Source organism: Suncus etruscus, assembly GCF_024139225.1.
Source record: "Suncus etruscus isolate mSunEtr1 chromosome X unlocalized genomic scaffold, mSunEtr1.pri.cur SUPER_X_unloc_1, whole genome shotgun sequence".
In the NCBI taxonomy this organism is placed as follows: Eukaryota; Metazoa; Chordata; class Mammalia; order Eulipotyphla; family Soricidae; genus Suncus; species Suncus etruscus.
This window is the reverse complement of record NW_026060304.1, coordinates 764606-782753: the sequence shown is the minus strand read 5'-3', so window position 1 is coordinate 782753 and position 18148 is coordinate 764606. Positions and strand designations below refer to the sequence as shown.

Below are 18148 nucleotides of genomic sequence, written 5' to 3'. Positions count from 1 at the left end.
AGAAAAAGGGAGTATCTTTATTCTCACTTAAGTCTGAGGTCACTCCCCACTCAATGCCAGGAAGTCACTAGCTAGAAGTGGCTGTGGAAAGGTCCAGGTTCAATAAAAATAGAGGGAGAGATACAAATAGAGGGATAGATGCTTTATTATGACTTCAATGGATGGGACAGTGCTTTTCTGCTCAATATCTGACTCCATCAGTGGCCGATTGATTTTTTTATACCTGGCATGACAGGGACCATATCCAAGTGATGTTTCCTGAGTGAATGTCCAGGGGTCTCCAAGGGGCGTGTTCCACTGTCATTACATCAGCAGAAATGGTCATTTTGTCTATGCACAGAAATTCAAGGATAGAGTCACCTTCACTGCTGTCTGGTCCACCATCACAGGACATATGGGATGAACAGTCTGAGACCTGAAGACATAGCCCTGAAACAGTGTGACATCACACATCCTGAGTGTTTAATAAACCTGAGGGAGAGGCAACTGTGCTTGGTGAGAAGATGGCAGGACTGCTGATGCCTCCTGACTTCCACATGAATTTTCTGGATGTGAGTATAGGGCTTATATATGTTTGTATTAATTCTTCAATGTTGTGGGTCCATTGGTCTTTGCTCAACTGATCTCTGCACCAAAGAATCACTACTCTTTATTGGCACTATATAGTATGGTAGCAGATCACTACTGGGTTATCTATATGCAGCCAAGTGCCTTGCCTATATGATAACTTATAACTCATGATTTATTGAAGCATATAACAAAGTACTTCTCAATTATTCGGCACCAGCCTATAGAAAGATAGATTTTCCCTGGAATGTATCTTTTCATCCACTATTTCCATGTTGTAAAGTTCACTGGAACTTCCCAGAGTCTAGCACGAAAAACACTCTGAAGTATGTGCTGGTGTCATTCCGGGTTGTTACCCTGTAGATTTTTCCCTGAAAACCTCAACATTTCCACAGTTTTTTTTTTAACAAACTGTCCTTGTTTTGAATGTAAGTGAATAAAGGAGGTTTAATATTGTATTTATACTTAAGGCAAGAAAACAGAACACAAACATGTTTGAAATCGTCAAACAAGAACTTTGGGCCAGCTCTCTAGGGGCATTTCCTAGGCTGCTTTGCATTGTGAGATTAATTTTAACTTCCTGGGGATCATATGGTATGTTGAACATTGTACCAGCATTGGCTGTCTGCAAGAGAAAGGTCCTATCATCTGGGCTAACTCTCTGACTCATCTCTGCGGTTGTTCCTGGGTACTTTCATTTATTTTGAGAGAAATAAAGTGCATTTTGATGTCTTTACTTCCAGATTTTAAAGTACCCCATAACTTAGGGACATATCACTCGAATTCTTTTTAGTAAAGTTTGAAAGGAGATATAAGACCCCAAGTAGCCTCAACCTGTATTGAATGATCCTGGGTTTATTGAGGGAAGGAAACCCTGAGATTTTCAACAGCCTGTTTCTGGATGTTGCTAGCCCTTCTGGGCACCTCGAAGATTGTGTTTGTGATGGGCCATGATTGTCTCCTTGCAAAGGGATAGATACACCTAAGATCAGGATTTCACAGATCTCTGACACGCACTGATTTTTAACACAAGGGACACCGTAAATGTGACCATGACAGTTTTGAAGAGTGCCCTATCTACTCTTTTTTCTCTCTATACCCCCTTTAACAGTGTCCGAATATCATGATCAATTATCCCAGTTTCCCTGCCTGCTTCTGTGCAGAAAATTTATTTCTCTCTTTCTGTCTCTAACTTTGGGTTTTTATTTTAGACACAGGTTCGAACTACTGGGACTTTTCAGGACTTTTTTTAAGTTGTTTTGAGTGTGTAAAATAATAAGCAAGTCTAAAAAATCATAGCAAAATGAGAGACACAAACACTTGTAATTATTTTTTTGGTTTTTGGGCCACACCTGGCAGTGCTCAGGGGTTACTCCTGGCTGTCTGCTCAGAAATAGCTCCTGGCAGGCACGGGGGACCATATGGGACACTGGGATTCGAACCAACCACTGTAGGTCCTGGATCGGCTGCTTGCAAGGCAAACAACCACTGTGCTATCTCTCTGGGCCCGCAATTATGTTTTTTAAGCATTTTTTAAAATACCACTCAGACTGCTTCCTCTCCCTCTACCCCTTCCAGAGGAAAGGAAGAACGATCATCGATGGCCAAAGGCAGCTGCAGTAGTGACACCTAGACCCGGCTTCATGCTCAGAAGAGGAAGCTCTGGCTCCTCCTCGTGGTTTTGAGTGCTCTACATGATCAGAGAAAGTTCTCTAGTTACACACTGTAGAAATGTTCCCTGAAAGTATAGTCTTTGCAATTATGTTTTACTTTGCTTTTTGAAGCATACAACCTCGCTCTGCACTTAGAAATTACTCGTGTCAGTGTTCAGGGAACCATATGGGCTGCCAGGGATTGAACGTGTGTTGACTGCATGGCAGGCAAATGCCCTATCTGTTGTATTCCCCTGACTCTAACATATATTTGTTGTTTGGGGAGTCCATGACATGATGCATCAGAATTTTCTTTTTACTTTCTTTTGTTTTCTTTTTGGTTTTGATTCACACCCGGCAGAGCTCAGGGGTTATTTCTGGCTCGATTCTCAGTAATCGCTCCTGGCAGGCTCAGGGGAATCATATGGGATGTCGGAATTTGAACTACCATCCTTCTGCATGCAAGGCAAACGACCTACCTCCATGCTATCTCTCTAGCTCCCTTACCAGAATTTTCTGCAAGCAATTTCCCTCATATAGATCCACTGACCAGACCATCCACCACTCCTGTCATTCGTGTGAAGGAAGTCATATAATTTCTAACTATAATTCAAACAACATATGGGTGTGGAGTGATACCATAGCAGGTAGGATGTTTGCCTTCATGTGGCCACCCTGAGTTTGACTCCAGGAATTCTTTATGGTCCCTTGAGCCCCAAGAATGGAGAGCAGAGCCAGGAGAATCCAAGAGCACTGCTGGATATAGCCTCCAAAACAACACAAAACAGAGAATACTTCACCATGTATCTTTTTATGAGCACATTGAGCATACTGTACCGAATGACTGCAGCTGTATTTTCTTGGGAAACTTACCTTACTTACAGAATAAGAGTAAAATATATAAGTAGCACACTGTCATTTATAGGGATGTTCATATATATATATATACTTATATATATACATATATATATATATTTCCCCTTAGGACACAAGTGGCTTTTGCCATAGGATTAGCCACAATCTGGATTTTGCATTTCTATCCCAAAATTGCCTTAGGTTTTCATCTCTCCTGGTAGTGGTGCTCTCTACTGACCAGAGGACGAACTGCAGCTTCCCCTCCAACCAGGAGGTCAGAGCTGCAGCGCTCCACCCCACCCCATCCCCACAGCTGCACATGTCCTGGCATGACTCTACCCTGCTCCTGCACCTGGCACCAGGCACAGACATGGCCCTGGTGGCCTCCTTGGCTGAGCTTCATGCAGAGGTCCACTGTCCCTTGCCCAGGGTTTTTTTCAGGAGCCCGTGAACCTGGGATGTGGCCACAACTGCTGTGGCTCAGACTTGCTTCAGCACTGGAAGCACCTGCAGGATATCTTGCCCTGCCCTGTGTGCTTGCATCCCTGCAATCACGGGCACCCCCAGAAGAGCACACAGCAGGGGTACATGATTGACCTGATCCAGCAGCTTCCCAGCAAAAGGTTGAATGTTACAGAAGTGGAATAAAACAAGGAGGAGGAGGAGGAGGAGGAAAAGAAAGAAGAAGCAGCAGAGGGCAGAGGCCAATGTGAGAGGCACCAGCATGTCCTGAGCCTGTTATGTGAGAACGACCTGGAGTTGCTATGTGGCCAGTGCGATGCCTCCCCTGACCACAAGGCCACTTCCTGACAGCCATCACAGGAACTGATGTTCACCACAAGGCAGAGATTCAAGAGCTGCCTGGGTGGATGGGGAAGCAGCTGGAGGAGGCAGAAATGATCTTTAAAGGCAGGTGTGGGAGGGACAAAGATGGAGAGGTACAGCGGAAAGTCAAAGGCAGGAGTTGTGCCACAATTTCCAGGGACTAAAGCATATCCTACGATCAGAGTAGGATGCCTTGGCTAAGATCCAACTGGATGTAATGAGGGCTGTTTTCCACAAAGGGATCTGAAGCATGAAAGAGCTTTCTGGGCTGGGCTCCAGCTCAAGACCAGCCTGAGCACCCTCACCCTGCTCTTTCTGAAGGCTGACCGACACTTCTAAAGGGGGTCAGGAATGCATAGATGCATTAGGACCAAGTGCAAAAGCAAGGAGCTCCCCCCAACCTTCTGCCAGCACCCCAAGTTCACCCGCACTTTCCTCCCACATGCCTTTGGTTGCAGAACATAATGAGCAGATTTCAGATGGATGTGACTGTGGATCCTGAGACGACACATCCAGGTCTGTTTGTCTCCCAGGACAAGAGGCTGATTCTCTACTGCCAGGAGAACCAGCCTGGGGCCCTGCTCTTCTTGCCAACACATACAGAACGCATGTAGCTATCCTGGGTTCCGAGGGATTTGATGGCAGCCAATGCTCCTAGGAAGTCAAAATTGATGGCTTGAGTGGATGGTCCTTAGGCGTGACAGGCTGTGTTCTTCAGAAACTTGCCTGTCACCGGTGCCCACCCGTGAGCAAGACATTTTCCCTCTTGCCCACTCTCAAGCTCCACTTCGGCATTTTCCAAGATTATGAGTTGGAAGAAGTCACCTTTTACAACCTGAGAAACAGATCTCACTTCCAAATAATCTCTGCCTCGTTCACGGGGACCCATTTGCCCCATTTCATATATCTGACCTATTTCACCCCTGGAAGCTCCTCCAAGTAACTCTCCATGAGCATTGTCAGAGACGGGTGTGGGATGCTTTGTTGATGTTCTATTTTCCTGAGTAGCTGTTGAGTTGGAAATGTAGTGCCTGTATTGTTGGGGTTCTCCTGGATTTGTAACATGCACTGAAGAAGGGTGTTGAAAATTGGATGACTGAAACTCAGTCATGAACAACTTTGCAATTGTGAAAAACAAACAAAAACGTACCAAATTGTATTATGAACAGCCATTTCACCCTGGTATTCATATAAATTAATTCATTTAAAACGAGACGCTGGGGCTGGAGAAATAGCACAACAGTAGTGCATTGGCAGGTCCGGAGAGATTGCACAGTGGCGTTTGCCTTGCAAGCAGCCCATCCAGGACCAAAGGTGGTTGTTTCGAATTCCGGTGTTCCATATGGTCCCCCGTGCCTGCCAGGAGCTATTTCTGAGCAGACAGCCAGGAGGAACCCCTGAGCATCGCCGGGTGTGGCCCAAAAACTAAACAAAACAAAAAACCAAAAAACAGTAGTGAATTGGCATTGCACATAGTGACCTGGGACAGACCCGGGTTTGATCTCCAGTATCTCATAAGGTCCTCCGTAACTGCCAGGAGTGATTTTTGAGCATAGAGACAAAAATAACCCCTGAACACCACCAGATGTGGCCCCAAAACAGACAAACAAACAAAAACAGAGAGAGATGCTTTTGCATGTGGATGGGAAGGTTGAAATGTATCCCCTCTGGTCTGGCCTATGATGAACCTTACTTGCCATATTGATAAGGTTCTTTGAGGTATGCACCCCCCCCCCATAGTTTGAGCATGAAGTCCATTCATCATGACCTTGCAGTATTGTTCTATTAAAACCGACTTTTAGACCCTAATCTTGGTCTAGGGTACTTATTTCGTCTGACTAAGTAGTGTAAATAAAAACCCTCCATGTTTGCCCACCATGGATCGTCTCAGTGTGCTTGATTAAGAGAATGCCTGTTACCACAATACTGAGTGCTGGGAACAGAATAAGAGCCTTGTCAGATGTCTGACTGCTTGGGATCTTTCTTCCCACCCTCATTTCACCATAGACCCCACATCTGTGGAAGATGTGAGGAAAGTCAGATGCTCTCAAGGGATTTTGGGGAGTGTCCCACGAGCATGTCCCGGCAATAAGTTTGCCCACTCTTTACCCCTTCGTACCCTGGTCGTCTTCTCTCCAACACCGAAGAGTGGCTTTGCCCCTTACCTCTTTAGTCTATGTAGTTACCTTCCTCTGCCCTGTAGTCTAAAAAGTGAGGTGTGACACCCCCGTCCTCTTTTTCTGTGTCATGGCAACAGAACTGAGTTGTGAGTGTATGTTGACCTTATCTGGCTTTATTCATTTCAACTTAAAAAAATAAGAATTTTAGGGACAGAGTGATTGCATATCAGAGGGTGTTTGCCCATATGTACCTGACCCAATTTGATCCCCATCATCCCACTCACTTCTTTGAGCCTGCCAAGAATGATTTCTGAGCTGAGAGCCAGGAAGAAACTCTGAGAACCAGTAGATGTGGCTTCCAAACAAATCAAAATAAAAATGAAAAGAATTTTAGCATCAGAATCTATCATTTTCTGTAACCCAACTTATTATTTTTTTAGCACCCAACATGGCCTCACATGATGACCTCAATAACTTCTTGGTCTATTAAAGAGCTCAAGTTTGGTAGATTCCATACTGCCTAGGTGAGCAGGCCTGAACAGTACTCAGACAATGCACCTTTGTTCTTCTTTTTAGACTCTCTCTCTTTTTACCCAACTACAGACATGTTTATAATCACAGTTCTTAAACAAGAGAATATTATAAGAAAAGAATTAGGGGCCGGTGAGGTGGTGCTAGAGATAAGGTGTCTGCCTTGCAAGCGCTAGCCAAGGAAGGACTGCGGTTCGATCCCATGGCATCCCATATTGTTCCCCCAAGCCAGGGGCAATTTCTGAGCATTTAGCCAGGAGTAAACCCTGAGCATCAATTTGGTGTGGCCCGAAAAAAAAAAAAAAAGAAAAAATGAAATTAAAAATAAATCCTCAGAAGCCAGAGACAGGGCGTTTGTCTTGCGTAGAGATGGACAGTGGTTCCAATCCCGGCATCCCATATGGTCTCCTGAGTCTTCCAAGAGCTATTTCAGAGCATAGGGCTATGAGTAGCCCCTGAGCACTGCAGGATGTGACTTAATAACCAAAAATAAAGTAAAACAAAATAAATTTAAAATAACTTCAATTCATTTTCTTTTTTACCTCTCCTCTTTTTCTTTCTCTTGGTCTTCTCTTCTTCCCTTCTTCCTCCTCTTCTGTTTCTTCCTCTTCTTTTTCTTTCTCCTGTTCATGTACTTCTTCCTCGTCTACTTCCCCTTCTTTTTCCTTCTTTTTCTTCTCTTCTTTTTTCTTTTTTCTTTTTCTTTTGGTTTTTAGGCCACACCAGGTGGTGCTCAGGGGTTACTCCTAACTGTCTGCTCAGAAATAGCTCCTGGCAGGCACGAGGGACCATATGGGACACCAGGATTTGAACCAACCACCTTTGGTCCTGAATTGGCTGCTTGCAAGGCAAATGCCGCTGTGCTATCTCTCCATTCTTCTCTTCTTTCTCCTCTTCTTCCTCTTCCACTTCTTCCTCCTTTTATTCTTCCAGTTGGGTGTTTTTTTCTGCTGCTTCCTGTCTACTTAGAAGCTGACTCATCCTGAACCTGCAGTGCTCATGTGTGAGATGTGTGCTGCACTCTCCAGCTCCCCAATTGTCTCTCTCAACTTTGATAAGTTTGTTGATTAAAATGTACTTTTCTTCGTTTTAAATATTTATTTGTTTCATTTTCCTCAAAGTAATATGTTGGAAGTGTGCTAGAAAGTGTTATTTTCTATTTAAAAAAATTCCATTTATAAGCTTTATTTATTTATTGATTTGTTGATTGTTCATTAGTTTCTGGGCCACACCTAGAAGCACTCAAGGGTTATTCCTGCTGATGCACTCAGAAATTACCCCTGGCAGGTTTGGGAACCACCTGGGGTGCTAGGAATCGAACCAGGTTCCTTCTGAGTGGGCCACATGCAAGGCAAATGCCCTACTGCTGTGCTATCTCTCCAGCCTCAAATTTGTTCTTTTCTAAAAATATTTGAATATTTTAAAATATATTAAAATATTTTCTATTTAAACTTTTTGTTTTGTTTGGGCCACACCTAGCAGTGCTAAGGGGTGACTCCTGTCTATGTGCTCAAAAATCATTCCTGACAGGCTTAGGAGACCATATAGGATGCTGGGATTCAAACCACCATCCTTCTGCATGCAAGGCAAATGCTCTACATCCATACCATCTCTCCGGCTCCATATTTAAAACTATTTTGAATTTTTTTTTTGTTTGTGTTTTATGGCCATAACCAGCCACGCTCAGAAGTCATTCCTGGCTCAGGGCTCAGAATTTGCTCCTGGCTCCTGATACCATATGGGATGCTGGGGATCAAACCCGCATCCATCCTGGGTTAGCTACACTGAAGGCAAATGCCCTACCGCAGTGCTACCACTCTGGCCCTATTTAAAATGTTTTAAAATGTTTAAAATTTTTTTTGTTGTTTTAGTAGTTTGGGTCATACCCAGCAGCGATCAGTGGACACTCTTGTCTCTATGCTCAAAAATTGCTCCAGGCAGGCTCAGGGGACCATAAGGAATGCTTGGGTTGAAACCACTGTCCTTCTACATGCAAGGCAAATTCTCTACCTCCATGCTATCTCTCCAGCCCCTTAAAATATTTTTAAATTTTTTAAATATTTTTTTGGTTTTTGGGTCACACCCAGCAGCGCTCAGGGGTTACTCCTGTTCTATGCTCAGAAATGGCACCTGGGAGGCTCAGGGGACCATATGGGATGCCAGGATTTGAACCACTGACCTTCTGCATTCAAGGCAAATGCTTTAACAACATGCTATCTCTCAGGACCCAAAATTTTAAACTATTAATTATTGTAATTGTTACAGCTCTTTTAGTTTTTATTTTAACCCTGGCATCTCCTTTGATCCCACGAGCCTACCAGAAGTGATTTTTGAAAGCCAGCTGCGGAGCCAGGTGTGGCCCCAAAACAAAATATATAAAATTTAAAAGGAAAAAAAGAGGAGGCTGATTTGGCAAGGTTTATTTTGTTTCCTTGTTTGTTTGTTTGTTTTTTGCATAGGCACAGTAAGTATTGGAAAAAATAGAAAGAAAACTTCTTTGGCCTATTCACTGACAGCCAGACATCAAAATGGAATTAAGTCTCTTTATTACCAGGACAGCCTACATCGTAAGACCCAACCACAAGTCCCCAATACTTCAACATTATTCCCACAGGACACTCAAGGACGAAGAGAAGGAAAAATCTCTGACTGAAAAATAAGGCACCAGTCTCTCGGTGAAGGTCCCAGTGAGTGTGTGTAAGTGGGTCTTCTTGCTCATGTTGTAGAAGGAAATCTCCTTCAACTCGTAGTCCAGAAAGACCCCGAAGCAGGAGACTGCAGCTTTCCCCCATGGGAAGAGGGGCAGGGTCAGTGACATGGTCACGGGCATCTGCCAGCAGCTGTTGCACGGGGTCTGTGTGTTCCAAGTGCCCTGGAGAAGTCCTCGGTGCAGATGCCCAGACACCAAACTCGTAAGCCTCGGATCTCCACCTGCCAGAGTGCTGGCCACCCCGAAGACCAGGGACCCCAGGACCGCCACGTGGGAGGTGTATGCACGGGGACACATGCCAGGGCTGGGCTGGGCGCCCTCCTGTCAGTAGCTGGCAGTTGTCTGGCAGGCAATGCAGAGATCCGAGTGAGCAGTCTTAGGGTCCAGCGTCAGGTACACCTGGAACTTGGCCCTCATGTTGCCCAAGCCAATGTAGCTGGGGGGCAGAGAGGGATTCTCCCTTTTGTGCTCCCAGGAAGGGGCCGTAAGGGAATACCGGACTCTGGCACTGGCTCTAGGCCAGGTGCAGGGCTCCAGCGTCCTGGAGGAAGTGGGCATCGGTCTGCAGACAAGCCTTCTGCAGCACCATGAGCAGCTCCTTCCCGATGCAGGCCTCCCTGGACAGCTGCTCTTTTGTGTTCAGCATGTGTCTCTAAAGACCGGCCCTTTGGTGCACCAGCTTCCTCCCAATGAAACGGTCCTGTTTCCTCAAGAACTGTGCCCATTGGCTGCCTTCCCGGGTCGCATTTTGCTTCTGCAGTTTCAACTGGCCTTTCAGCTTGGTGACTTCATCGTCGTTCCTTTCCAAGGCCCTTACTACCTCCTCCAGCTGCTCTCTCAGCTGCCATAGGCATGTCTTGAGCTTCGCCCTGTGATGAGCAGCGGCTTCTGCAATGGGAGTCAGGTGGTGGGCCTGGTGGTCAGGGGAGGCAGCGCACTGCGCCACACAGCAGCTCCAGGTCGTTCTCGAAGAACAGGCTCAGGTCCTGCTGGTGCCTCTCACAGTGGCCTCTGCCCTCTTCTTCCTCATCCTCTTCGTTTTCTTCCTGCTCCTTCTCACTGTTCTTCTCCCTCATACACAGAATCTGCTGGACCACATCAGTCATGTCCCCCAGCTTCGTGTTCTGGGGGTGCCCACCTATGCAGGAGTGCAAGCACACGGGGCGGGGCAGGGCAGGACGTCGTGCAGGTGCTCCCAGTGCTGCTGCAGGCATGAGCCACAGCAGCTGTGGCCACATTCCAGGGTCACAGGCTCCTGCAGGAAAGCCTGGCACATGGGGCAGTGGGCCTCTGCTTGCAGCTCAGTCAGGGAGGCCACCAGGGCCATGGTCACACCCGCTGCCATGGGCAAAGGCAGGCCTGAGACTATGAAGCAGGAGCAGGTTGTTGCAGCTCTGACCTCAGCTGCTCTGGGCCCATTTCAGCCTTCCACAGGGCCTGGAGGGGATTCTGCAATTCGTCCTCTGGTAGGTACAAGGCGCCACTCCAAGGAGAGTTGGAAACCTAAGGCAATGTTGGGATAGAGATAAAAATACAGATTGTGGAAAACTGATAAATCCACGAGGTACCCAAGAAGATAGCAGACCCTAAGTCGAGGATCAATGTCCAAACTCTTACTTATGATAGTTGCCCATTATCCTGTACTCTGTCATAGAGCCGGGTACAAAGATGCCATTTCTTGCTGCTTCCCCCAACGCCCTTGTGTCTTTAGCTTGAAAGTCCTCCCTACCCCTGGTGGCAGCTTGCAGCTCACCTGGATCCTGTGGTTGCTCCCCACTGTCAGGTGTGTTCTCAGAGCTGGGTCCAAAGCAGGGAGGATGTGTACACCCCTCCTGCAGGCTCAGGGCTCAAGGCTCAGGCCAAGCCACCAACTCCTGTGATGCAAAGGAACTGAGGATGGAACTCAGGCAATTAGGGTAGGTCCTTCCCTCTCCCATTGGTCAGATTCCAACATGCATTCTTTCCAGGGAATTGATTGGATCCTGAAGGCACTCCTTGATCCTTTCATTTGCATAGGATGGGGACTTTCTTGGCCCCACATCTCCCCTCACTAGTCCTTACAACTTTCCCAGGGACTAGGAATCCCTCCTGGTTTTTTTGGTTTTTGTTGTGTGCCTGACATGGGTCCACCTGCTTTGCTGAGGGTGTAAAAACTGACTGTTTTCAGGTCCTGGGACACAGGATGCGATGGGCAGTGTCAGAGTCCAGGGTCAGACACACCTGAAAATGGTCCTTGAGGTTGTGCAGGCCAGCAGAGTATGGAGGCAACAAAAGAGCAGGCTCTACATATTGATAAGAAAAGATTGCGGGGAGCACCAGGCCACCCCATTTGCGCCACTGCCTGTGCAGGTGCCCAGCGCCCCTCAGTAGCACCAGGTCTGTCTGTAGCTGCAGACCAAGGATGTCTCTCAGCAGCAACTTGAGGGTGGAGCCAATGCCTGACAGCTTCAGTCAAAAAAGAACAACCCTCTTCTGCAGTGCGTCTTCCGTTTACTCATCCCTTTTGAAGACCCACCTTGGCTGAATTAAGTATTGGATAAGTACATTTATTTCTTTCTTTTTTTTTTTTTTTTTTGGTTTTTGGGCCACACCCTGTGACGCTCAGGGGTTACTCCTGGCTATGCGCTCAGAAGTTGCTCCTGGCTTCTTGGGGGACCATATGGGACGCCGGGGAATCGAACCGCGGTCTGTCCTAGGCTAGCGCAGGCAAGGCAGGCACCTTACCTCCAGCGCCACCGCCCGGCCCCTACATTTATTTCTTAACTCCATCTGCCCCCTATCTACAGGTAAATTGTGTCTGAATAAAAATGATAAATAAAGAGGTGAGGCAGCATTCAGTTGATAAGATAGAAAACTCATGTTTATCGATGCTTTTTAACCTTTATGTCTGAATTATTTTTGTTTTTTTGTATTATTTTAGTTTTTGGGCCAAACAAAGAGGCACTCAAAATTTACTGGGAAAATATCCAAACTAGGAAATGTAGAATGTCCTTTCTTCAGTGCAACAGGGAGGACAGCAAGGAACCCTCTTGGATCATTGCCATGGTGACTTCCTTCTTGATCAAAGAATTAGATAACATGGCCTTCCTCCTGACCTGCATCTCACAACTGGTGCATTTTTCACAGTAGACTGAACTTGCAATGCCCTTGAAAGATTCTCCTTTGCAGAAGCCCCAAAGCTAAAAGGGTGCCATTCTACTAATGATGCACTCTAAATCTCAAGGCCTTCTCTGACCTGATAACTTCACTACTGGCATCCAACTGAAGAGATCCCATCTCCAGAGTATGACTTATATTTGAGTATTTCAGTTAACTACTTCTAGAGATCAGCATCTGATAATGGCTCAGTAGAAATGTTCCCCTCACCTCCGCATCACTCATTCTGGACTTACTTTCAAGTAAACCTAATGGTTAAAATATTTTTGTTCTATGAATGATTTATTTCACATGTCCTCATCATCTTTACCTTTTCTTAAACTGCATTTGGGAAATATTCATTTTCTAGGACAATTTTCTTGAAGCTGAATTCAAGGGTATGACAAGTATCCCCTCTTGTATTGCCTGGGAGCCCTTAGTCTCCGTACATAGTTCTACCTGAATATTCTGCAGCTTTAGACCTACTGATAGAGAGGAAATAGTAAATATAAAACTTTTGAAAATTGTTATTGCCACATTTCCAGTGTTACTGGTGGTAAAAGAATTGCTGTGCATCAGAGTTTATGAAGTCCTGACCTTAGCTGCATCTATCCCTTTATCAGAAGCTCATACTCATCACAACCACAATCTAGGATGTTCCCAGAAGGGCTAGAAGCATCAGCACATGGCTCTTGTGGAAGGTCTTAAGGAAGGTTTCTTCCTTCCCAGCACATACCCGGGATCAGTATATGGAAGTTGAGGGTACTTGGGTGTTATTTTTCTTTTGAAATTTACTAAAAATTAAATGCTAGTGTTAATCCCTAAATTCTGGTGTGCTTTGCAGTCTGAAAGTAAAGGCAACAGAAATCACTTCATTTTCCTCAAAATAGATGATAACTCCCATGCAGACATACATAGACTAGGAGCTGGAGAGTTAGTCCAGATGATGGTAAGTTTGTTTTCGGACAGCAATAATGGTACAATGCTCAACTTACCATATAGTACCCCAAAAGTCAAAACAAATCCCACAATGCAAATCAGCCTAGTAAATACCCCTGTGCTGCTGGCCCATTTCAGCTTCCTTGTGTGCTGCTATTTTGCTTTATGTAGAAATATTTTCAAAATTGAACTTCCTCTATTTACTTACATTCAAAACAAAGTCAGTTTGAAAAACCGGAAATGTTGGGGTTTTCAGTGGAAAATGTAAAGGGCAACAACCTGAAACAACAATCTCATACTTATATTTCTTCCCATCTTAGTCTGTGAAGTTCCAGTGGACATTTCAATATGAAAATAATAAAGGAAAAGATGTGTTCCAGGGAAAAATTTATACTTCTATTGGTGCTGAATAACTGAGACATAAATTTACTATATGCTTCAGTAAATCATGAGTCATGTTTGTAGTAGGTTTCAGGTATATAAAAATTAAGTAAACCATGAGTCATAAGTTAGAATATAGAAAGATGCTTCCCTGCATATAGCCAACCAGGAATGATCCGCTATGTCACCTTTGGTATTCAACAACAGCCAGGAGTGATTTTTCTTTTCTTTTATGTTTTTGTTTTTGGGCCACACCCAGCGTTGCTCAGGGGTTATTTCTGGCTGTCTGCTCAGAAATAGCTCCTGGCAGGCACGAGGGACCATATGGGACACCGGGATTCGAACCAACCACCTTTGGTCCTGGATCGGCTGCCTTCAAGGCAAACGCTGCTGTGCTATCTCTCTGGGCCCAGGAGTGATTTTTCAGCACATTGCTCAGTTGATAACAGACCAATGTGTCCATGAGAATCCAAAATATATACAAAATTATATTAGAAATATATAAGCCCTAAACTCGCATCCAGAAACTTCACAAGGGATTCATGAGGTATCAGCAGCCCTGCCATCTTCTCATGAAGCACAGGTGCCTCTCTCTAAGGTTTATTTTACACTCAGATAGCACACAATCTGGATGTCACACTGTCTCACATAATAATGTTAGGGCCAACTTTATTTGAAGTGGATTCTGGGAAAATTGTGTGGACTTCAGTGTCCTCTGGTGGGCCTCAGAGACACGTGGATGTTCTTAGTGTCCTATAAAGACATTTCTTCTCCCTGTGTGAGTTTTCACTTCTTACCTTCAACTGGCCTCACAGAGTTAATAAAAGCTAGCAATGCTGTTTTATGACAACAGTTAACAAAAAGTGGGGGTGGTGTGGGGAGAGATAGCCTGGAGGTAAGGTGTTTGCCTTACATGGAGAAGCTGTTGCTTCTAATCCTGGCACCCCATATGGTCCCCTCAGCCTGCCAAGAGCGATTTCTGAGGTAGAATCAGGAGTAAATCCAGAGTTCTGTCAAGTGTCACCCAAAAACCAAACCAAACCAAACAAAACAAAAAAAGCAGGAAAATGATAGATTATAATTCCTAACACAGGTGATGGGAATTGACGCTGATATTGGGATAGATGAAGTTTTATATGCACAAAACCCAATTATCTATTACTTTGTGACTCACATTTCTTTAACTAAATAAAAATGTTGAAGTCTAGGCCAGAGAGACTGCACTGCAGTAGGGCATTTGCCTTGCATGCGACCAATACAGGATAGACCAGACTTCTATTTCAGGCATCCCATATCATCCCCGCACCTGCCAAGAGCAATTTCTGAGTGCAGAGCCAGAAATAACCCCTGAGCACCACTAGGTATGACACTTCCCATAAAATGTAGAAGCCATAATTTGTGCAAATTGAAAATTGTGAAACATCAACTGATAAAAAGACTTCTAGAAATCTCTGAAAAAAATTCTCCATGATGAAAATATATTAAGATAATTCCATAACTTGTCGCTGTCAATTCCCAAATTCACCATGGTGTATATAAGTGTATCTTCATTTTGTGTTTGAATGTGCTACACAGAGGCTTTATTAGATGTGACAAATATAATATGTTTAATATCATATCATACTTGTGTGAAATATGGTATCAACCTAGACTTATCAATGCTCAGGATTAAAAAGACCCAGTTCCCCTATCTCAGAAAATTGGCACTCTGAGCTCTTCTAACTAAGTATGTTCATCGCAATGATTGAAGTCCTCTACCACCTTGCTCCAGATCTCCAGGGCTTCCCTGGGCCACATGCCTGGGCAAGCCGGTGAGTGGGGCCCCTTGGTGGAGCTTGAAGTTACCCTAGGCTTGCCCCCATTATCCATTCAGCTCCTTAGGGAGGGTCTGGGTGGGGCCCTGAACTTCTGGCCTCCCAGCTTCTTGAAGTCACTGGTAATCTGTGTCCAGTCTATATTTTCAAAATCACAAGAAACATTAATAGTACTCACTATCATTGAATTATGTTTTTATGTATGCAGAATGTCCACTTTGTACTCTGCCCTTTTGCATACCCCTTCATAAGATCATATTTCTCTTTAACTTCCTTAACTCCTATCATCATTACTCCTCATTTACCCTTTCTAACTTAAGTACTGTAGAGTCAGTCCTAAGGCACAGATCAAAGTGGTGCCCTGGAGTTAACACCCACCCAACTCTTTTAAAAGGCATAAAAAGAACACTTATGTCTCTTCAACATTTTATGGGTGTTTTTTTGATGGCTATAACTTTTGCTGAATATTTTCTTATACAGTGACGATCCCCCCCCATGTTTTTTTTTATCTTCTCTTTGTGAACTGCTCAATATGAAATTTGGTGTGAAAGAATCCCTCAGTTTAATGCTTATGTTTGATCCAAGTCATGGGTATTGTTGGAAATGTTCTTACGCCCACATATATCTGATAGCACCACGTGGCTTTATTTCTTGTTTGCTTAGGCACATTAAAATGGGAAAATACTATACATACCAATAAGTTCTTATCTAATAGAGATATCTTATAGTGCAATGAGACCTTACACCCTGAACATTGACATAAAGACCTGGTACAAGCCTCAGAAGAATGGGAATTCTCCATTCACCCCTGATCTAGAGAAGACATCTACAAAACATCCAAGGTTGTATATAACATCACCTGGAGGCATTCCTCTACCAGGGAAGACCCTACAGCTGCTCTGACATCAATCTACTCAAAAAAGACTTCCCTTAACACTAAGAAGACTTAACAAACACAATGACCTGCTTACTGGACAGGGCTTGCTGTATTGCCCCTTAATTGTGAGGTTTGTCTATAACATCACCTGGAAGCAATCCTCTACCATGGAAGACCCTACCACTGCTCAGACATCGTCCTACTGAAAAGAGACTTCCCTTAACAATGAGAAGACTTAACAACGACCTGCTTACAGGACAGGGCTTCCTGCATTGCCCTTTAATGTGAGGTGAAACGAGAAGACACTCCACATCATGACTTCAATTTAGGATATGAAGATTCCAGAATCTTTAATACAGAAACATGATACCAACAACAGAGACTGTGTGAAAAGTGTGTTGACACTACGGACAATGTCTTGCATCGGACAATAACTTGCCTGGAGCCTAGAGCTGGTCTTATGCCAGGAAACTTCAGGGGTAGGATCTCTTTGTATTTAGGCCAAGGTTATTCCTTTCCATGCCTCTCATATTTTGGTGGGATTATGCAAACAACAATTGCCATGCTAACACCGTTTTTACTGTGCTCCTTTGACTCTAATCCTTAAAATATGCACCCACTTAAAATTTGAGGTTAACTTAAGCTAATATGAATGTACATGGAAATGTAAAAAATAATATGCCTCTAATATTTAAGGAGTTACGTAAGTCTTATGGCTTTATATTGCCTTGTGTGCTGTTAAGAAATATTATTATGTGCTACAAACTGGGGACTTGAGGGACAAAGTAATTGTACATGGATTCTGTTTTATTTATCTTAACGTTCTTTGGCTGAAAGTTCAAAGTTAAGATATCAGCAAGGGAACTTCTTCTGAGAATTATGTTATGGCTGATTGTCCTTCCACTGTAACTTTACCTTGTCCTCTTTCTTTGCATCTTTTGTTCTCATAATTCAAAATAAAAAAATAATAAAATAAAATAAAATAAAATGAAAAAATAAAAATAAAAAGATTGAAGTCCTAGATTTGAGATAGGTGAAAATTGTTAAGGAAAACTCAGCTTGGATGCTAAAAAGTGGGCATGCAGTCAGAGCACATGGACAATTACAGAGACTGAATATTTCTCACATCCTTGATACTGACAAATTCCTAAATATATGATACTATAAAAGTGGCCATGACCACACTCATAAAGTGTCTTCTCCACTCTCTGCTGTCTACCGCCAGGTTTCAGCTCAAGAATATGAAGTTACAAGCATGCACATAGAACAGTGGTCAAAAGACACTCCAGACCTGGTCTTGCTTACTATAGATAACCACCTAAAGCACGTGACATCGTTTAACATACAGCTTTCCCTAATTCCCTTAGCCCTTCTTCCTTAAATACAGAAGCATACACCCTGTTTTAAGCCCCTCTCCCATTCCACTGAATAGGCTGACATAGTCCATAATTACAGTCCCTAATATGATAAACATTTCCCTCCAAAATAAACTAAATGTACAGTCAAAAATATAATCAAAACTGACTTCTCAAAGTGGCTCATGCATGCTTCCTTGTGAATGCCCTCTTCACCTGAGATCCTTCCTCACCAGTGACTTCTACATCAAACAACTCTGAGATGACCATTGAATCCTAAATCTTGGGATGTGACATTATCTTTCTCATTTACAACTAACACATGAATATCAACTCAGAGAAAAAATTTTCTTGCTAATGCACAAAGGTAGAAATGTGTGTAGATTT

At 44.0% G+C, this 18148-nt stretch overlaps 1 protein-coding gene and 1 non-coding gene across 3 annotated transcripts in view; one reads left to right on the top strand and one right to left on the bottom strand.

Moving 5' to 3' along the window:
* LOC126000509 (histone-lysine N-methyltransferase PRDM9-like) overlaps window positions 1–18148 on the top strand; it is a 770602-nt gene that overhangs the window by 126910 nt on the left and 625544 nt on the right. The window lies entirely within an intron of this gene.
* LOC126000537 (small nucleolar RNA U3) lies at window positions 2108–2321 on the bottom strand. Its single transcript, XR_007492787.1, has one exon. It is a non-coding gene; the product is annotated as a small nucleolar RNA U3 (small nucleolar RNA).